Genomic DNA, 20,971 nt, shown 5'->3' on the forward strand with positions numbered 1-20,971 from the left:
CATATCCCAAATGAAGTGTTCCTCTCACCACACTGAGACCTCAAAGACTGTATCTGACAGTCGCTCAGCAAACCAGGGCCTTTAATGGACTACAGGTGCGAGCTAATAAGGGCCAATAAATGTGCCGCAGCAGAACAACTGCCTGTCCCGTCCTCAATAGAAGTAACGGGAACAGAGTGATGGACACGGGGGTTTAACTGCTGGGGAAATAATCAGCAGTCGGGAAAATCCAACAAAGTCACAACCTGCTGCAGAGTCATCACATTGACTGTGAGCTTTTAGACTCCTTCGTAACTGCACAGTATACTAGAAATGTTATATTACAAACGGATAATGGTCCGTGGCACAGTAACTGTGAGTCAAGCAAAGATTATTTTGAGATTAAATTAAATTCAAACACGAGAAACACACGTACACAAAACCTTAACGACATCCAAAACCCTGACGTTATCTTGAACTCAACACGTTCTCACTCAACAAAGGCAGCAGCTCGGTCAGTTGGTCAAAAACTGAACTAAAATATGCTAATACTGCATGTGCCAGAAAAACTTAATATGATGTTTGCTGTTCAGAAAAACAATGTCACAAGTTTTGAAACCTTCAAAATACTGTCAAAATCACATGGCCAAATGCGATATCAAACTCCAGCAAATATCCCATTATTTGTATACTTTTTCAGCGAAAATGATTCCTACCAAATTGCAGCAGAATCAATTCATCAAAAAAACAAAAACAAAAAAAAACATATAATATGTTTTTTTTTGTGTGTGTATTGTTCAGCCCTACTTGAATGTCCTGGTTTGTCTCTATTAAGGTGTGTAACTGTGTACTCTACATTCAGTATTTTATTAGTTTCTTTATTTCAAAACTAACATCACCATAAAACTGTCATCAGATTGTTTACAGAGGACTGATAACACACTCAACTGTATGTGTGCACTGCATAATAATTTCCAACCTTTCTGTTTCAACTCCTTACAAAAAAGCTGTGAAATTATTCAGTATTTCACTAAAGATCAGTGAAAAGTCCAAAAATAAATAAAACTCCATTAACTTCATTGATCAGCTTCCACTTATAGGTTGAGAACCGCTCCTCTAAAGTAATTCATAGCAACTATTTTTATTTGACAACTTAAGAAACTTTTCTGACAATATAAATGTATAATGTCACATGTCGTGTGACGTATAGAGGATGTGATATAACCATTTGGCAGTGTTTTTCATCCATTCATACATTCTCTACTGTGTTTCAGGGTCTGGAGCCTTTCCCAGGGCTGGAGCATTTCCCAGCATGCACTGGGCGAAAGGCAGGGATCCACCCTGCACAGGTCGCCAGTCTATCACAGTACGAACACACAGCGCTGTACTCTGTGTGAAAAGAAAATTGAGCGTGGATCCCTGTTGACCCTCTGTGTATTCAGCTGAGTCTGGTCCCATAAGCCTCGGCATAAATGCCCAGCGTGGTACCTCGATCCTCCCCGCGGTCCAAAGACCAAGAAACTCACTCTCACAGCCTCGTCCTTTCACTGTGTCCTGCCCTCAGCCTGAAAGACAGTGTCTCTCCCCCACCAGTCACTCTTCCGTTGTCCCGCGCTCTCCTCAGACTCCTGCTAGCAGGTGCATTTCTGAGACAGCTCCTGTCTGTCCTGTAGGCTGATCCCGCTCTGCACCCGCTGGCATAAAGACAGTGATGACGACAAGAGGAGCATCAGGAGAAAGGAGTACAGGAGGAGGAGGAGGAGCAGGAGGAGGAGGAGGACAACGGCTCTGGACCTGAAAAAACAACAGCTGCGACAGCCGCATTGTCATTCCAACATTTGTTTCATGCTGAGTGCAGCAGCAGGTCAGTTCACGGCATGGGAACCAAAGAACTAACGCCGCTTTGCATCCTCACTCGCGTCATTTTGCATCCCCATTTCAAAGGACAAGTTAAATATTGTCTGCAGCTGCCACGATAGGTTGATCAGAAATTAATCAGCAACTACTTTGATAATCAAATAATAGTTTTAGTCATTTTTAAAGATCCCCTCCTGACATTTAAAATTTTTTTAATGGGTTGTTTTAGCATGTATACAAATTGTTCTACTTTGAATAAAAGTTTGTATCTGACATATTCTTTTCACAAAAAACATTGATTAAAATCTATCCATAATCTACAAATGCAAGTTGAACTGCTGGTAAACAGGTGTTTCCTATAGTTTCCAGTGAATGTACACTATGTACACTAGAGTCTTCAAATTTCCACACAACGCATGATTTGTAAGCACAGTACTTCAGTATAATGCTGTTTTGTCATACATTTTTCCTTTGAACAAACTGCAGCTTGCAATGCAGGCCAGTGCATTCAAAATTACTGGTTCCAAGCCCAGATAAATGGGGATGTTTGCGTCAGGAAGAGCATCCTGCGTAAAAAGTCTACATCAAATCAAATATGCACATTATAACAATCAGATTCCCATGCCTGGTTGGGCGAGGCCCGGTTTGCCAGCGAGACACAGATGTTCTGCTGCGGCCACCCCAATTGGAGGGCAGCCGAAAAAAGAAGAAGAGCTTTAGGAAAGGATCTCCGCATATTATTTTAAGACAGACTTAAAAAATTTGACCCTAACCGAATTCTGCAAAATTAAAAACTGAAATCTGGGCATTTGTAAAACCAACAAGGACACTACCCAGTATATTACAGCCTCATGTATAATTTTAAAATCAGTCTTTACATCCTCTCCAATCATGCTGAAACTTCTGAGGTAAAAACTTACATTCCAGTCAAACTGAGGCTCTCCTCAGCAGCACTGTCACGGTGTGAAACCCACCACAGCCATCACACCTGCATCCATCCAGTCACAACACGTAGGTGAGCCGTTTCTCCAGCGGGAGAAATGACCTGCAGGGAGCTGCTTTGTGTGTGGCCAAAAACATCGGCTACTGATGCTGCAGAAACAACAAACTGTCTCAAGATTTTAACATCAAGCTCGGTGTTTAACTCACAGCTGTGTTGCCACGTCACTTCACTCCTGAAACCCGACTCTAACGTGTAAAAGGAAGATTTACATAAGCTCTTCTCTGCATAACGCTGGAAATACAATATACTATGTGGCTTTTTAACCTTGGGTTGCTCTTAAACATGAGGCCATGTTTCATGTTTCACCAAACACACTATAATCATGTGTGTCTCAGAGTCCTTTTTTACTGGCTCTCTTTCTGTGAGTTATTGGCTACCAGGAAATGACGGCCCTCCTCATGTAATTAATGGGCACAATTATGTAATTGAGGAGTGGTCTGCAGTCGGCTGCAAATAGGACCAGATGTCCCAGATGAGAAATTCAGTCGTTCTGATCACTTACAGTGGGGTCAGCGCCCGTACCAAGACCTAGCTCGCCCCCACGCAGTTACCCAGACCCCTCTTTTCTTTCTCTTGTAAATAAAGACTTAATGGTTTACAAGCCTTCCAATAACCGTAATACCTTCAGAGCGAATTAGCTCACAAAGCAGGCAGACACACAGGCTGGAATGAGCCGAGACTGCTGGGAGGAAGAAATATACCCACATGCATTTCTGTTCTCTTCAAAATCAGAGTTTTAACTTGAAGGATAATGTGTGTTTTACTTTGTCTTTTTAAAAGAGAGACAATTTTTATGATTAAAGCCTCGATAAAAATTTAAATCTTAAGGCAAACGAGCTCTGCTCATACTAAAGCAACCACTTGTTTACTTCCTTCTGGCCTCTTATTGTTGTAGTGTGTATGCATGCATGGACATGTGTGTGTCTGTGTGTGTCAGCACATTATCGTGGTGAACCGAGCGACCAGCCTCTAAATTTGACGTTTAGATTATTGCTCCACAGCAGTGAGCTGATTTACATGCTGCTGATGTCATCCCCTCGCTGTGTATTCAGTCCTGTTACTGAGGCAGAGAAAAACTCCCTGTTCTCAAAAGTTAGAGAGACTCTGACTGAGCACTGAACAGGCCTTTCAGTGTTTAAATACATCACAACGTGAGGAAGAAGTCAAACTGCAGCATATTGTTTGAGGTAATTGATCCTCCTTAAGTCCCGCCCATTTTCGCTCTGTGCTCCAATGACAGTTCAGCAAGTTTGAGCAACTTTCTCCCTTTCCTGTTTTTTGTTTGTAAATGTGCAATGTGCTAAACTTGTGTGTGTTGAAAAGAAAACTTTAAAGATGGTTAAAAGATATTGCTGGAGGCCTAGTAAAAGACGCGTATGTTCACATCTTTAATTTGCTGATGTTAGCAAAATGCTAGCTAACTAGCTACTTAATCTACACCAGTCATTAGTTCACTCGTTAGCTAGCAATTTGATAACATTAGCTAGCTAGTTAGCTGTGATTTGCTAACATTAGCTAACTTTAAATGTGACTCTTATTTTTACAGGAAAAGGAGAAAGCTGGCTGAGGTATCAAGTTTGCTCAAATGTTATTGGAGCACAAAGCAAAAAGGGGCAGGACTTAAGAAGGGTCAAATCGCTACTAATTTAAGGATGAAAGATTAGTGTATTTGTAGATGATGGTAAAGTTATAGTGCTGACAGGAAATAAACAGACGTGCAGTTCATAAAATTGATAATCTGTTTAGTTAGAAATATATATATATATTACCAAATAATTCTTTCTACATTAGTCTTTTTGTTATATGTAATGTTACGCTGATACCACTATGAGCAGCTTATTTATATCCAGCGCTGAATCTTCGCTGTGAAAAAGCCCGGTCTGATAGCTGGTTGTTGAGAGAGCTTCATCCTAAACATCAGGGAATCTATTCAAAGGCTAGATGTGGGCCCGGATCTTTCTCATGCTGAGCAAAACAAACAGTCATTGCTGGCAAGAAATACAGAGGAGCCAGAATTATTCCTTATCTGATCCAAGTTTTTGGGTAGAGACGTGAATCGTCTCTGTTGTTTCTCAAGCACAAACTGCTGCTCGGAGGAAATCAGTTCAAGGCCCACAGTTCCTTTAAACTTGATATAAAAGTGTCATTTTTTGACAAACAACAGAAACTGCAAAAATTTTAATTTCTCATAACACTGAGCTGTCCAGTGCTCCTTATACCGTCTAAACCTTTCACAATCTTCAGGATTAGTCAATCGTTTAGTCTATAAAATGGCCAACTGCCTAGAGCCTAAAGTGACGCCTTTAAATAGCTTCTTTTGCCCAAAGACTCATCATTTGCAATCAATAATGACAGAACCGCAGCAAATCTTCACATTTAAGAAGCTGCAATCAATAAATGTTTTTTCTGTATTTTTGCTTGAAAAATGACTCAAATTAATTAATCGATTATGAAGATAGTTTGCAAAAAAAATGTACTTTGCAGCTTACTAATAAATAAATTGACAAGTGATTGCAGATATAGATGTAAGAATCATCACCAGTTAGATGTATATGCCCTTCTTACTATGAATTTTCATTACCTAAAACACCTACAACCAGGAAATATTCACATTTGATGCTGAAATAAGAGAATTTGGGCATTTTTTCTGAAAAAACACCCCCAAAAAACTCAAATGGATCAATCAATTATCAAAACAGTGATTAATTTAATAGTTAACAAATTATTGATTAATTGTTGCAGCTCTGGTGTATACAAAGTTATTTTCTAGCAACTTTTTTTATGTAAACCTACTTTCAAAAAACAATTTTTAAAAAAGTAAAACTTGAAACTGAAACACTTTTAAAAAAAACTTCTGCACGCTCACAACAGTTATGTTTTAGCTTCCAGCAACATTCCAGACAAAAAACAAGAAAGGCGTCATTAAAACGAGATATACCATCTAAAACACTGCAAACTGTGGTTGCTCAACAAGAGAAGTCGGTCGGTGTAGTTTTGAGTCAGGCAGGGCAGGGCCAGGCAGTCAGTCAGCCAGTCAGGACGGTTGAGTTGTAAATGTGTTCCAGCAGGAAAAGCCAAGCTTCAGAGCGAGGCGAGCAGTCTGGAGTCGGCAACTTTCCCCTGCTCCAGCTAGCGCACCGCCCTCCCTGCAGCCCACCCAAGAAGCAGCCCATGGGCATAAATTTGAGAGGCTGACTCGCTGCGGATTTAAAACAATCTGCATCTCTCTCTCTCTCTCTCTCTCTCTCTCTCTCTCTCTCTCTCTCACTCCTCCACACTCACTATGAAATGTTCACCCTTTACTCTCTTCTGCCCTTCTTTCCTTTCCAACAAATTCCACTGTTAATGAAAATGGAAAGCTCTTTCTCAGCTTGTGCCAATAAAATTATTTTTCTAAAGGCTTAATTAAGTTTGCAAATATGCAGTAAATGCACAGGAGGAACTGTATTTTTCTGTCTTCTCTACTGTAAGGGAGACAACGGTGGAGCTTTGTTGAAACAAAGTTAATTACATCTCAGAAAACACACAACCTTTCAATAGTTTGTTGCTTCCTGAAGGGAATTATTTTCTCAATAAGAGCGTCACTGCTAGTTTCCATTTACGCTTTACGGCACCGACCCACAGGGGACACGACTGTAAACAAAATTTGATGCTACGGAAGAAAACATCCAGTCAGTTCACTTCAGTTTAGGCTTCAACAAAACCAACAAAACAAGCACACCACATCACTTTTGTTAATCATGAGCTCTTCAGTCTAAATGAGCTGGGTTTGGTTGCAGATGCTTCTCTTTATCATAATTTCTGTTGCAAAAACAATCAACAGATGTTACCCATAAATTAAAGCGAAGGTGCAGAGATTTCTCTGAATCACCAGTGAGAGTCTGGGAGTTTCTGTTCCATCAAAGCGCTCAGCAGACTGAATGTCACGTCAGATCTGTTGTAGTAAATATGAGGCTGTTTGATGGAGGGTGCCGTTACCTTTGACCCACAGCAGATTCATGTCAGTGTATCGGTGACGGCGCGGCCTGCATTTGGCTTGCAGCGGTTGTAAGTCATGTGCGTGTGTCACTGTGCTACGTCCCCGCATGCGGACCGACTTCCTGTTATGGCATCTGATCTGGTTAACGTGGCATCAGCAAGCCGCTGTAGATTCTCACAACTGTCACTTAGTTACAGAGCAGCGAAACAGGAATAGAAAAAGACGCAAGAGGCTGAGCAGCCGAGGAAGAGGAGAAAGAATGGGAATGTTAAAGAAGACGAGGCAGAGGAGGGAGGTTTACACAGAGCTGGAAACGTTTGGAAGAGAAAAGAAGAAAACATACAAAGAGAAAGAATCTTCATCTTTTTTCCGTGGTTTTGGAAGAGTGACCACACTATTTCTTTCTTATAAACACGCGTACGAAGAAACAATGCCAGTGTGGTTTGGGTCATCCATTGTTTAAAATTTAGTTTTTGTAACTCTATAAACCTGGAACACATGGAGATGTTCTTAATTTTCCTTAGAAAAAATATAAAAGTAGGAGTCATTTGGGGTCAAGGTTGCAGCAGTGTACCAGTATCACGCTATACGGGCACATAAAAATCACACCATGTACATTTACTGATTGATTCCTACCCTATTAATCTGAATAAAAAGAAAAAAAAAGTTTCGATAACGTTTCATGCATATCAGGACATGTTACCTTTCTGTTGTCATTTCTCTAGGAGTCATTATGACTGATAATAATAATAGTGTAATACCATATACTGTAGTACTGTGGTGGTTATCATACCGAAAATTTCATACCGTTACAACCCTGCTTTGGTTAACTGTACTTAAACACCACTTACTCACTTTTCAAAATCTTAGAATCACTTTTTACACATACTTGTGTGTAAAAAAAATCACACTCGCACACTTTTTATGTTGTAAATTTGTTAATTTCTCAATTTATCCTTCCCAAACTATTGTCATGATCACTGAGCAGCCATTAAGTCAACACCGTGTCAACACCTAGTCAAGCCAGGTGAAAGTTAAAACACATAAATCTTTCTCCACCGTAAGATTGGGTATTTGTGTGTTTACTTTTTCATTGACCAGATATATCCTGATCTGAAAGAACTAAATCAAACTATATTTTGATAAGACAGAATTATTTTAGTTATTATTTTGTTATTTTGTTCTTTCTAGCATTGTACTCGAGATAGATCATGGTCTCAAGACCACTTTTTGGAGGTCTTCGTCTTGTCTCAATATTTTTACCCTTGTCTTGTCTTGGTCTGAGATAAAGGATTTTATTTCAAGACCAGTCAAGATAAAAACTGCAGTGATATCACCAAATTGCCTGCATTGTCTGATTTATTTGATAAGCTCATCACCGTGATTAAATCTAAAACTTCCTGCTTCAAATGAAAGCAGTCGCTTGACTCATTTCACACGCTCTGAAGGCTGGAGACAGACAAAAAAGCTGTGGCTGTCTGGGAGGAGGTGTCAGCCAAATCGTGTGTAATAAAATTTAGATACCCAAAACACAAAGAGTTCATGTGCCAAACAATGTCCAAAAGACAACACAGCAGTATGCAAATTCTGCAATGCAATGGTAAGTAAGACGGCTGGGACCATGTCAAACTTTCATCAGCTCTTCGAGAGGAAGCATGGAGAAGTTATGTTTTTTCTTGTGATAAAACATGATGAAACAGGATACATAAAGCTAATGTACTGTATGTAGTTATGTTACATCAACGTTAGCTAATGTCAGCTCCAACATAAACGCTACACGCCGCAGTTCCCTCATCGAGTGAGCATGATAGAGCACTTGATCTTGACTCAGTCTCACTCTGCCTTGATCTTGATTTGGTCTCAACCCCTCAAAGTCTTGGTCTAATCAACATCTCGATACACTCTGGTCTTGATCATGACTTGGTTTGGGTAGTTCTGACTGAAACACTGGTTGTTTCACTACCACAACTCAGGTGTCATACTGACACAAATATCAAAACATTACAAATTAGGGTTGCAAATTAGGAGCCTGCAGAGCCTGACTCTTTGCACTGTTTTCATGTGGTGAATTAAGGATTTAATTCGACCAAACCAGAGTTGGTTTGGGTGAGTTTTAAATCTTTTTTGGTTGAGTTTGAATGAAATGTGTTTTTTGAGGAGTTCGGTAAAACAGAGAAACTTGAATTCAGAAGAAGTACAGTTGAATTTCTCTGTTTTAAAAGGAAAACAGGTGTGAGAATATTTAATTTCGTTTATTGGACACAGTGAACGTACACAACATTTGCAACACTGCCGCTGGCACACATCTCACAGCTAAGAGTACAGGAGGTGGTAGGAGTGGGGAGGATTATGTCACTATTCGCCGATGGATGGGCTGATGATGGCCAGTTGGAAAATTTTAACATATTGCCCAGCCTTATTACAAATGCTACCCAGCTCTAAACAGCACTTACTGGTGCTGCATCAAATGATGATGTACATAACAACATATCAAATAGCTACCAGCTCTCATGTGCAGCTGCATCTTATACAATATTTGTACATATTTAACATCTAAAGATGAAACTTGCTGGATACCACTGTGTGAGTAATTATAAATGTTCCTTTATAGATTAATATCTCATTATGGTCTGTATACATTAAGGAGATTGTGGAATGTGGAGCTGTGAGTTGCCCAAGAACATCTGCCAAGCCAAGGATCTTGGGATGTTATCTCATCTCAGATAAAGGAGTTGTTGTCCAGAAGCCTCATCATCAACACACGCAACATGGATATGCCTCTGCACTCTTTCTCAACTCAGAGTTTTTCACACGTCTCTCTCTTTCTTGCTTCGCGGAAGTTCGAAATAATTATTCCAACAGTAAAAAGTAATAGCCTATCACATAAAACAGCGCTGGAAATTTAGTGACTTACATGCAAACTGTTAAGGACGAGTAATCTAACCTCTCTACTTAAAGTTAAAATGAGAGATTGCAGTTTTGCTGGAGAGGGAAGAAAGAAAAGGAAGGCATTTTTTATCTGTGTTTCACCCAGATGTTTTGTGTTCTGTTGTGTTGTTTAACTCAAAAAGGCTTTAAAAACTTCATATCACAACAAAACTATCAGGATGACCCTCCCAGCCGGCTATCTGACAGCATGAGGGAAACACTGCAGGTCTGACACTGTTTCTCTATTGGTGGACGTCAGAGAGACGCAGGCAGTGAGGAGGGTGACTGTCAGACACGCTCTGTTGTAATTACACTGATGATGGCAGCACCCGAATGCACCGTGACTATGGCAACCTGGTGAAATAACAAACACCGCCTCCTCCTCACTTTCTGCCTGCCGACAGGACAGCGCGCCGTGAGTCATCAGCGGCTGAGAACACACACATTGAAACACACACATGGCAAAAGATACACACATACAGGTACAAAATCCTGCGAGAACGTGAATGCCGCGTGCACACACACCTGTACACAAGAAAATCATCCATTGTCAGTCACAGCAAGTGTAAAGGCACCAGCACGTTTGCTATACAATAAATAGCAGTGGACAGAGTCAGCAACAAAAGATATTTTAGTCAACAAAAAAGGCCCACCTAAAATATCACTGCCACTTTAAGTGTCTGCTATATTTAGAATGTTTTCACCACTTTACCTTCCTGTCAGACAGCCTTTTCTGATAAGAAACCACCATCAATTAAGCCAAATATTGCTCCTTAAAAAAAAAAAAAACTCCATAGGTGAAATCAGGAATTTTACCTCACAGAACTCCGGTCTACTGCTGCTTTAATGTCTGAGTTTGCTTTTGTTATTCTGAGACTTCTGTGTTTAAAAAGGATAGTTCGGATTCACCAAAGTCCCTCAATAACATAAACAAACTATCAGCTTGAAGCAGTGGTAGTCGAACAACTCCTGTGTTCTGTGACTTAAAAATGACTGATTTGGCCACTGGAGTTTGGATGGTTTGGAAAAGACTGTCTGATGGAAACATAATGCTCCAAGTTTGTGTCCTTCAAATCCAATTTGCAACACAGTGCATGAATCATAATCAGGTTTAAGTCCGGAAATAATAAAAAAAATTATATCATCTGCATACATTTAAAGTTCTGAGTTTAAACAATGTAATTTCAAGCTTTCCATTTTATTATTTAATGCTATTTTTTTAGCAAATAATTCTATTGCTATAATAACTAGCTATGCAGAAAGAGGACATCCCTGTTTTAAACCTCTATACTGTAAGATTGTTTCAGAAAGAAAAGTCATTATTTGTTGTTTTACACTTTATGTTATTACACATAACTTTTATCCAATTAATTAATGATTTGACAAAGCTGAAATATTCTAAACATTTCTACATAAAATCCAAGCGTCACCTTATGGCCAAGTAAAGTGGTGAAAATTCTAAATAGAGCACACACACTTTTTGGGATGTGGTCCTTTTTTAAATGGCTAAAATATGTTCTGCTACTGACCCTGTCCACAGCAGTGCATTGCTTAGTTTCCTACATTGGTGCTGCTGCTGCTTCTCCAAACTGGGAGTGTGCCAACCACCATCTACTGTAGGTAACACACTGACCATTGATAAATACCTCATGCCACCCCACATTAACTAATCTGAACTATCCCTTTAGGCCTGCAGTAGATTGATTCACTTTCATCAACCTGATCAAACAACTGAATCTCATCCTTAAAAGTCACCAGATGCATCTTGTCTGACTCTTTCACAGACGCCGCTCACGTTTCACCTTCGTCATCAGCAGCCGACCACCATCTCTCAAAGAAAAACTCAACCACAGGCCCCATTGTTACAAAACCCTGCTAGTGTAACAGTGGGAAATGAGTAAGTATTGGTGTGGGTTGTTTGTGCATATGAAAGCCATTCACAATCTCACCTGCATCCTATTAGCGCTAGTTTGATTTCTAATATCAACCACATGAGACGCTAGTTAGCAGTCAGCATGCCTAACTGCTTTTATACACATGCACACACACACATACACACACACACACACACACACACACACACACACACACACACACACACACACACACACACACACACAAGTGTTTCAAAAACCGCCACCCTCATTCAAGGGAGGAGGGGACGATGGGGAAGGGATTGACTCCGCCTTTTACTGTCAGCAGCATGCTTAAATCTGCATCACACACATAGACGCATATTCCCTCAGGCACAGGCTCACGCACAAAACGCTGCATCTGATTTAAGATACAACCAACATCGTTCTCACTGCTGCCTGCTGCTGCACATGTGACTTGACCTTTCATGTGTAGTATTAAGGCATTAGAGCAGTGAGTTGATGGCTGAACCAGAGCGTTCCCACATCAGGGACCAGGCCCGCCCTAAAAGACACAGTCACTGGTTGGTCAGTCCAAGTTTTCTTAGGGTGAGCAGGGCCTTGTTGGGTTGGCCCTCCACTGGTTCATTGTGCACAGCCCAGTGTCCCAAGAATTACGTACTGGGCCCTTTATGTAACGAAGAGGAAAGTAACTGTGGAAATCAGCAACCCTGTCGCCACAAAATACATCCATATACTGTTGATTTTCTAAAACACACATTTTGCTGCTTTGATCATATTCTGTGACCACCTTTTTCATTGGTAAGTAATGCTGAGAGATAAATTGTATTTTAATCACCACTGCAATATGTCCATGCATGTACTGCAGTGCAGTGAATAAGGAAAAAAAACATTTTATTTACACGTGCCATGCATTCACTCAGCCTTCGAACGTTTGACCTGTCAGATGGAGTCCTGGATACATGGAATTCACACTATTTGGCCAATAGGATTAAATCCCAGCTACCTCACTATCAACTACCTTTAAATTAGTTTATTTCAATTTGGTGTGCTTTTAGCTACCATGATGGCTAACGCCCAGGCAACACTGCCTGCGTGAGTCATGCATGTGATTGCAGAGCCTCTTGCCTTGCATGGCTCCTCTGCAAATTCAATGGAGAAAGATTTGGCTGCAGTAGCAGCGCCACAACGTAGCCATGGCGCGAGTGTAAGGAAGGAGAGGAGAGTCAGGGGAAATATGTCTGACGAAGATCTTGGTGTGAAAAGGGAGACAGCGTGATACAAACACAGGTACTGCATAAATATGCTGAACAGTTGTGGCAACTTGTGGAAACTACAAATGTTGAAACGTCAGAAAGACGGGAACTATAGCTAATATACACACTTGAATATCTATTTGTTTATTAGAAGACATATTGTCATCACAATATTAAACAATGTTATTGCACGTCTCAGATTTAAATCATATCGTGCAGGTCCAACAGAAAGCACTACATTTTTTTCGGCTCTATATTTGTAGTTTTCGTGATCAGTGGGTGTTCAAAGCGCAGGACTGTAACACCACAGAATGGGGTATGAATCCTGCACGTGATTAGGTTTAGGCAACAAAAGTTAGTTGGTTAACACTGGGGAAAGTCCATGGTTTTGGTTAAATATGACGTGTCTCATGCTTTGGGTTTTCTGTATTAAACCGAGACCATGATCTATCCCTCCAAGTGCTCTGAGTGCCGAAACATTAACATAACAAAGCTGAGCAATGCTTTAGTTATTATGGGTGCATATTGTATTGCAATAGTGTACTGTATATTGCATACAAAAAAACTGAAATTGTCAGTGAAAAATTTGCAGATATGTTGAGTGTCTACATTTTGCGACTTGCCAGATACATTAACTTAGACATTTTTGTTGATATAAAACATAATCTGTCCAGGCATTATGTTACTGTTACAAGAGATGGTGTTGAGGTTGGGGTGGTGGGTGATTCCCACTGGAGTTACGTCCTTCATGTCACTGTTTTCCAAAACCATGGCCAACATCTTTCTGTCACCATAACCAAGTGTTTTAGTTGCCTAACCGTAACCAGACTAACCACAGTTTATTTGCCAAAGCCACAACCTTAACCCTACCAACAGTTGCCACTGAACATTGTCCAGGATTTCTGCAGAATCATCCAATATCAATGTTCTCTCTGGCAATATTGATATTTTATGGGACGTCCTGATTGTTGCCCATTGTTCAATCATTCATCTGCTGACATAATTACATCTAAAACAGTCGACCTCCCATTTTTTCTGTTGCTTTGAACTGATTGTCTCTGTTGATCTCTGCTGCTGCAATTTGTCAGATATGCCTCCTAATGGGTGGGAAAGCTTCAAGAGACCATGAACAATGATTTTCAGAATATTTCCCATGACTGCAACATTTCCCCTTTCTATTATGTGTGCCCTTTGGTTAATGCAATTCAAGCTTTCTGAACTGTCTAATGCCTTTGCCCTCTGGTGTCATTCATTCTCATTTCAGCATCATTTGATGTGTTCAATGTTATATTTCTAGGAAGGGGGATTATCTCATGCAATCTGACGTTATGCAGCCAGTTTCAGTGAATACAGATTACTGGCCTACAAGATAATCATGGCTTGTTGTTGTGATGTTCAGATGGTTCAATGATGATAACCAAAACAACAACCACAACCAAAATCCATTCACTCGGGGCTCAATGTCCATGAATGACGACACACAACCTGAATAAAGCCCCGCAGCAGTGTGAAAACAACACAAACTCAGCCCGATGAACCAAAATAACCTCCGAATACCAAACCCTGACACCAGTGATCTGAGGGAGCGGACGGTCTCTTCATGAGCCTTGAAGTACGGCAGGAAAACTAGAAGATGAGGACAGAAAAGAGTAGCGGGGGGGTAAAGACAGAGAAGGAGTGTTTGTGTGTGTGTCTTTTGCTTATGTGTCCTTTGGAGCATCCCCAGGCCTGTCTACTCTGTTCTCTGCGCGGGGCCGAAGCCGATCGGCTCTGCACTGTGGGCCTACATGGTTTTAGCCAGGACCGGCACAGACAGACAGCTGCTATTAAACCCTGATTGTTTCAGGTTCACAGGGTGTGAAAGGGTCTGATTGAGGGGCTGTGATCCCAGTGAGGGTGGTCTTTCTACCCCTCTCTCCCTCCCCCTCCTCCTCACCTCCCTCTCACTCACTGGAAGGTGGGAGGAGGGTGTCGGGGAGGAGGAGGAGGAGGATTGTGGAGAGGTGAGGGGGGGTGAAGGCATCACGTGACGCATGTTTCTTGCTGAGCGGACCAAAATGGAATCTGGACAAAAACACACCACTTGTTGCTGCCTGCCTCTGGGTACCCTAAACAGAAATTAAACACGTTGTCCACTAGGGCTCCAACTAATGATTATTTTGATCGTTGATTAATCGATTAGTTGTTTGGTCCATAAAATGGTGTCACGTATTCCCAAAGCACAAGATGATGTCTTCTAATGTTTAGTTTTTTCCACAACCCATTGGCATTCAATTTACTGCCACAGGCTGGGCTGCACCAACAAGGATTTGAATGTGATTAAATTATGGTTTAAAATTAAGAAAGATTACATTTTAGCCTCTCTTTCACCCCCTAAACCTAGACTAAATGTAATTCTGTTGCACCAAATCTTCAATTTAAACTGTGATCCAGTTTAATAACAATGTTTATAATGACATTTAACACAAAATAATCACATTTCTCGAAAAAAAAAAAGTTAAGGGACAAACTTAATTCAGTTTTGTGATTTGCCTCTTCTTTCTTTCACTCCAACTTATTTGTTAAAACAGTCTACCAGTTGATGCCAGGCATTTTCTTTATTGTTTACTACGCTGTTGTCCATTTTAAACTTTTAATATTCGTCCATATTTCTCCACTAATTCAGCCAACAAGTATTTCTCAGAGGATGAGAATTTAGAGCTTCTCTGCCGAGTGATCATGAGTAAGTTAACTACGCTAACCGACTGCTTAGCTAGGTAATGAACACAATAACATTTTAGCTAGCAAACAATGTAACATTGTAATGTTATAGCTGGCTAGCAAATAGTTAGCTGGCAATAATTAGCAACCAATGTAATATTTTGATAACTTATTAGCTAGCTAGCAAAGAACTAGCTAGCAAGCAATGTACTGTTTTGTTAAGGAATGCAGAACAGCTGAAAATTAAGAGTTCCCTTTCTTTTATTTATTATGTATTTAATGAATATTAGAAATTGGGTAAGCAAGCATCTCGATATTGGTTAAACTCTATAATTGAACTTTAAATCAATAAACTTGGACTTACAAAACTGTCAACAGAGCTCTGTTGAATTTTAAATATGGATTTACTCATTTAAACCTAGTTTTTCTAAATCTGATTGGAACTTATCTTAGATTAAATTAATCTTTGTTGGTGCGAGTCACAGAGGAGTAAAGACAATAAAGAAAATATTAACGTTTAATGAGCTGAAATCAGAGAATATTTACTTTAAAAAATACAGTTACTGATGAATCAATTATCAAACTAGTTAGCGATTGATTTAATTGTTGACAAGTAATTGAGTTATAGCTGCAGCTCTATTTTCCACATCATTAATGTGAGAGAGTTCATGTTGAGATATTTTACATTCAAGTCAAATCCAATCAATTTATTTATTTAGTGCCAAACCTTAACAGACTGAACAGTTCCCATCATGAGCAGGCACTAGAGCGACAGTGGCCAGGAAAAACTCAGAATCAGACGCAAGATTTTGCTCACATGCCTCTCATAAGGAACAACTGTCATCACTCAAATTGCCTCTTCTTTACAGGTACATACAGATGACAGAACACACAATCCACTTAAAAATCCTCCACCTACCTTTGTTTATACAGGCCTAATTGGAGCAGGAATCCACTCCACTGGATTCAATTGTATTCAGCCCGATAGACACTTATCACCGCTCTGATACGGTGGTGATAAAGCAGATCAGTGCTGTGCTGTGACTGGATAGGAGGACAGTTTGCTTCCTGTATGGTCTATTTGTTTAAGAGCAGTCCCATTAAGGAGCCTTTTGGCCTTAACACACTTGATAAAGACCAGGGAGGGCAAGGAAGCTCCCCTGTAGAGCTTTTCACACGTGGCCAAAGGACAAGTGCACTTTCCTCCCCTCGATACGCCCCCCCACCCGCCTCAACCTTGAGAAGGGTCCGAGTGTTTCGAAAAGCTGACGAAGCCATGTTGCACTGGAATGTTTACGTGATTATATTTTATGCTTTAGTGCTATCACACAAAATGTCTGACGAGCTTACAAGCTTGTTTTCCCGCCCACTCATCACAAAAAGTTTAATTAAACTTTCGCAAATTAGTTAAATGTACAAGTTATCACAAATTCAGCAGTTTTCACAGCACATTAGAACCCCTGATCACACTTTTTTGCCTGTTCTGAAGTGTTGTACATTAAAACATGGATAATATATCAAATATTTAGTGTTTTATCCACAATTTCCCTTAAATATCCAAATAAATCATTGTCTTTCCCTCTTATGTCCACTAAAGAGCCTTTGTGATTTACTAATACACTCTCTATGTGTGTGTATGTGAGTGTGTCTGAGCAAATACTGTTTAGGGAGGTTGTGAGTTTGTGTGCTTAGCACTTCTCACTGTCACTTTGGAGAATAAATAAGTGTTTGGCTCTTCTATTGAGTCCAGTGTTGACGCTCTTCAGTGCAGGGCCACTACATGAAGCCTAATCTTCCCACATTAACAGCTACAGTGACCTCTTACACACATAATTAGATTAGATATCTCAGATTAGACATAGATTATGGAAGGCTTCAATGCATGTTCTTTTTTTTTTCAGTCCAAGGGAAAGGAAAATATTTGGTGAACCAGTATCAGTGAGTTGATGGAGGATTCACAGGAGCTTTCTGCCTCCTGAAGTCCCACACAGGCGGTGCTCAGCAGTGATGATGTTGTTTTGTGGGTGTCCTGACAAGAAACTCACATTTGGAAAAGATATTGGCACCTCAAGCATTTCAGGTTACAAGAAACAGCTGTTCTCGGGTGGCCCTGCGACCCTGGCTGTGCCAGATGAGTTTAGACTGTGTTTTTACTCAATCAGAAGGAAGAAAGCAGACGGAAAACTTACATTTTCTTGGGTCTAAACTTTGGCAAACTGCATATTCTTCACATCTCCACAAAAGGGCAGAAAAGACGGGACCAAAGCTCGTTTGCGCTGAATGAATTTACAAATACTACCGGCGTATCACAGTGGCTGTACACATTTGGTCGGTTAGTAGAAACATTATGCAACTCAATCACTGAAACATGGAAAGTACAGGACAGTTTAACGCAATTTAAGGCAAAGCTTCCAATGCGTAAAAGTCACGCACAGTCACCTGAAGGGATAAAGCCAAAAGAGAACCAACTAAACCATCACTATGAACACAATTTCAAGTTTTTTTCCACCTCACAAAGTAGAAAGTAGTTAAATACAACTTTCCAAGCATGGATAAACGAGTAATTTGTCATTTATCAATGTTAGCCTGTGATTTCCAAAGCGAATATGAATCACCAGCTCCACTTACCTCAGGTTAATGCAGGAATATTCAGCATGAAACTTTCTGACTTGATTCCCAGAGTCCTTGAAAGAGCTCAGAGTGTCCAAGGACTGTGAAAGTCTGGGTTTCCAGTAAAGCCTCCCTTCTCTTTCTCTGTTCTTTCTGGCAGACGCACTCGGATGGAGATGTGACTGAATTCTACGCACAACCCGACACTTTATCCTGTTTCAGAGGCGCTTTTTCCACGGACTTTCCCCTCAGAGTTATTTTACGCAAACGGTGACAGAACTGAACCCCATGTTCGGCTCCGGAGTCCCGCAAAGCGCCCTGGAGTTAGTTGGTTGCACACACAGCCAATGTGGGAATGCGCACCCCCTTCTTCTCTTCCTCCCTCCTCTCCCTCCCTTTCTCCACAGTCTGTGGACCACCCCGAAACAGGAAGTTCACTTTTTGTTTTTCTTAAAAAAGAGACCACGCTGCTTCAGCTTTCCCCTCAAAGTTAACATGCACCACACATTATCCACCAGAGCGCATATATACTCCGTTTCTCTCCTTTTCTCTTTATAAATAAATACAAATGCATTTGCAGTGATTTAGTGAAGTTATATATAAAGACATTACAACATGTTTATAAAATACTTGTATGGACATGGCTGTGTCTATATAAAGTGCGTTCCTCTCTAGTAATTGGGATAATCTATCTATAAATGTTTGTGTTTACTTTAATGGTGTAACTTCATAGCAGCCTCTCGGACAGCGTGTGTGGCTGCTACGTGTGTGTGGGGATGCTGCAGATTGCTGCGAGCTCAGTTCGCCACTGAAATCCACCGCAAAACCTGGACTGGACTCCAGGCTGCGGACCAGGAGCACCAGTGCCACACCGGTCTGCTACAGTTTACATGTGTACAGAACATTCAGTAATACAATATAGGTACAAAATAGGTGCATAAAATGATCATACTAGGAATACAGAGACCATCATTTATTTATTTACTTATTTATTTATTCATAGTGCACATTTCATCCAAACAACCAATGCTATATTGTTGGATTTTAACACACTTGTTTACTGACCTCATTTTTCCAGCATTATTGTTGTTTATGTAGCCTACTGTTGGATCATCCCCTGAAACAAGAATTTCGTTTGGGATTAAAAAAGTTCTGTCTTTTCTTCTTCATTCTATTTCTTTTTCATTTCTCTACACTTATATATTCCTGAATGGGAGCAACTGTAGCATAACCCAGTTTCCCCTTGGGGATCAATAAAATGTTTCTGAATCTTATTTAATAATAAATTATGGCACATTTGTGGTGCCATAGTAATCAGAATCAGAATAAGTTATATCGCCACACACAAGGAATTTGCCTTGGTTTATGGGTAAGGCACATAAGAATAAACATAAGAAAATATTTTTAAAAAATGAAAGCAAGTACTGTGAGCCGAGAAGCATAAATAGGTCCAGCAAATAGAAAAGTGATGATAACATATGAAAAAAAAAAAAACTATAAGAACGATATGTACATATTCATTCATTACATCCTCTAAGGATGTTATGTTCTCAGTGCTGTTTGTTTGTCAGAAGGATTATGGAAGAACTGCTGGACTGATTTTTATGAAAACCTGGTGACTGAACTGAATAACAACTATATTTTACTTTTGCTAACATCGCAAGGTAAAGTATTCGACTTGGTGTAATAAATGCCATGCATTGTAATAGATGGTAGTGAAGTTCCGCTGTGACAAAATGTTGCCAGCTGTAACAATACAATGACTCCAAGTCACAGTCCACCTTCAGGGATACCAGTAATCCTCCAGGTTAGCCTACACATGTAGCTGACCAAGCTTCATACAGACCAATCCTTATGGAGTATCAGGGACAGTGGTTTCATGGGAGAACCAGAACAATCGTACCATCGCCACAATTGTACCACAGCTTTTTTTCTCAAGCTAAAGTGTGGCTATGGAAACATAAATACACACATATCATCCAGCTAACATTGATCTTACTAACATCCAAATGTGATCAGATGTGTTAGGAAATAAAACTGACAATATAGCTTGCACTTGCAGATTTGGCAGTTATAGAAGAGTTGACTGTGGGCTTTGGCGGAGGTCTGCACTCTCTAAGTTCCCTTCAAGTTTCAGATTTGTTTGCAGAATTTATGCCACTAAAGTAAAACATCAACTGAGGTCTTAATACCCAGTTTTGTGGTCATGTCTTATAGTGGGATCGTGTGTCAAATTCCAGTCTTATCAGTTGTTATATTTTAGTCTAAATTGTTCTCATACAGTTTGGCGATTGTCCCTTAATACACTGAATTTAATCAAATCAGAACAAATACACACAGAGGCTGGGGGCACTTTGTATTGTCCCAGCATTGAGGTATGAATTGTTTTCCCAGTGTCTGTCTGTATAATGATGCTGCCATGTGTTGTCTGATGTGTGCATCGTCACTAAGGGCCTATAGCATCACATTTTTGTCCTTCTAACAAGTTTTTTTTTTCTGTTCATAATAATAATATTTTGTTTGCAACCGTTCACATTCACTGAAGTCGCCAAAGAACAAACAACAAGCAGCTCAGTGGGTCATCCTCATGGCATAATCATCATAGTACCTGTTCGACAAGTGTTTCTGTTTGGATTTTAGCTTTGATTGGTCCCCTGCTGTGTTTCAATTCCTTTGCCAACAGTGGAGGTCAATAACAGCCAGTCTTTCTGAGACTGTTTTTCTTCGTGGTGCCTCATGGTGTTATATGTGTTTGCTGAAGCTACATCCCTCATGATGGCATGTA

The 20,971-nt window shown here is 40.2% G+C and overlaps 1 protein-coding gene across 1 annotated transcript in view; it reads right to left on the minus strand.

Moving 5' to 3' along the window:
- gli1 (GLI family zinc finger 1) overlaps nucleotides 1-18,537 on the minus strand; it is a 65,325-nt gene extending 46,788 nt beyond the window's left edge. Inside the window, exon 1 of the mRNA XM_084737279.1 lies at nucleotides 18,205-18,537. The gene's annotated coding sequence lies outside the window, so the exon portion shown is untranslated. The remainder of the gene's footprint in view (nucleotides 1-18,204) is intronic.
- Nucleotides 18,538-20,971: the final 2,434 nt, after the last annotated feature.

Source organism: Lutjanus erythropterus, chromosome 2 (assembly GCF_056507025.1).
Source record: "Lutjanus erythropterus isolate fLutEry1 chromosome 2, fLutEry1.hap2, whole genome shotgun sequence".
Classification (NCBI taxonomy): Eukaryota; Metazoa; Chordata; class Actinopteri; order Lutjaniformes; family Lutjanidae; genus Lutjanus; species Lutjanus erythropterus.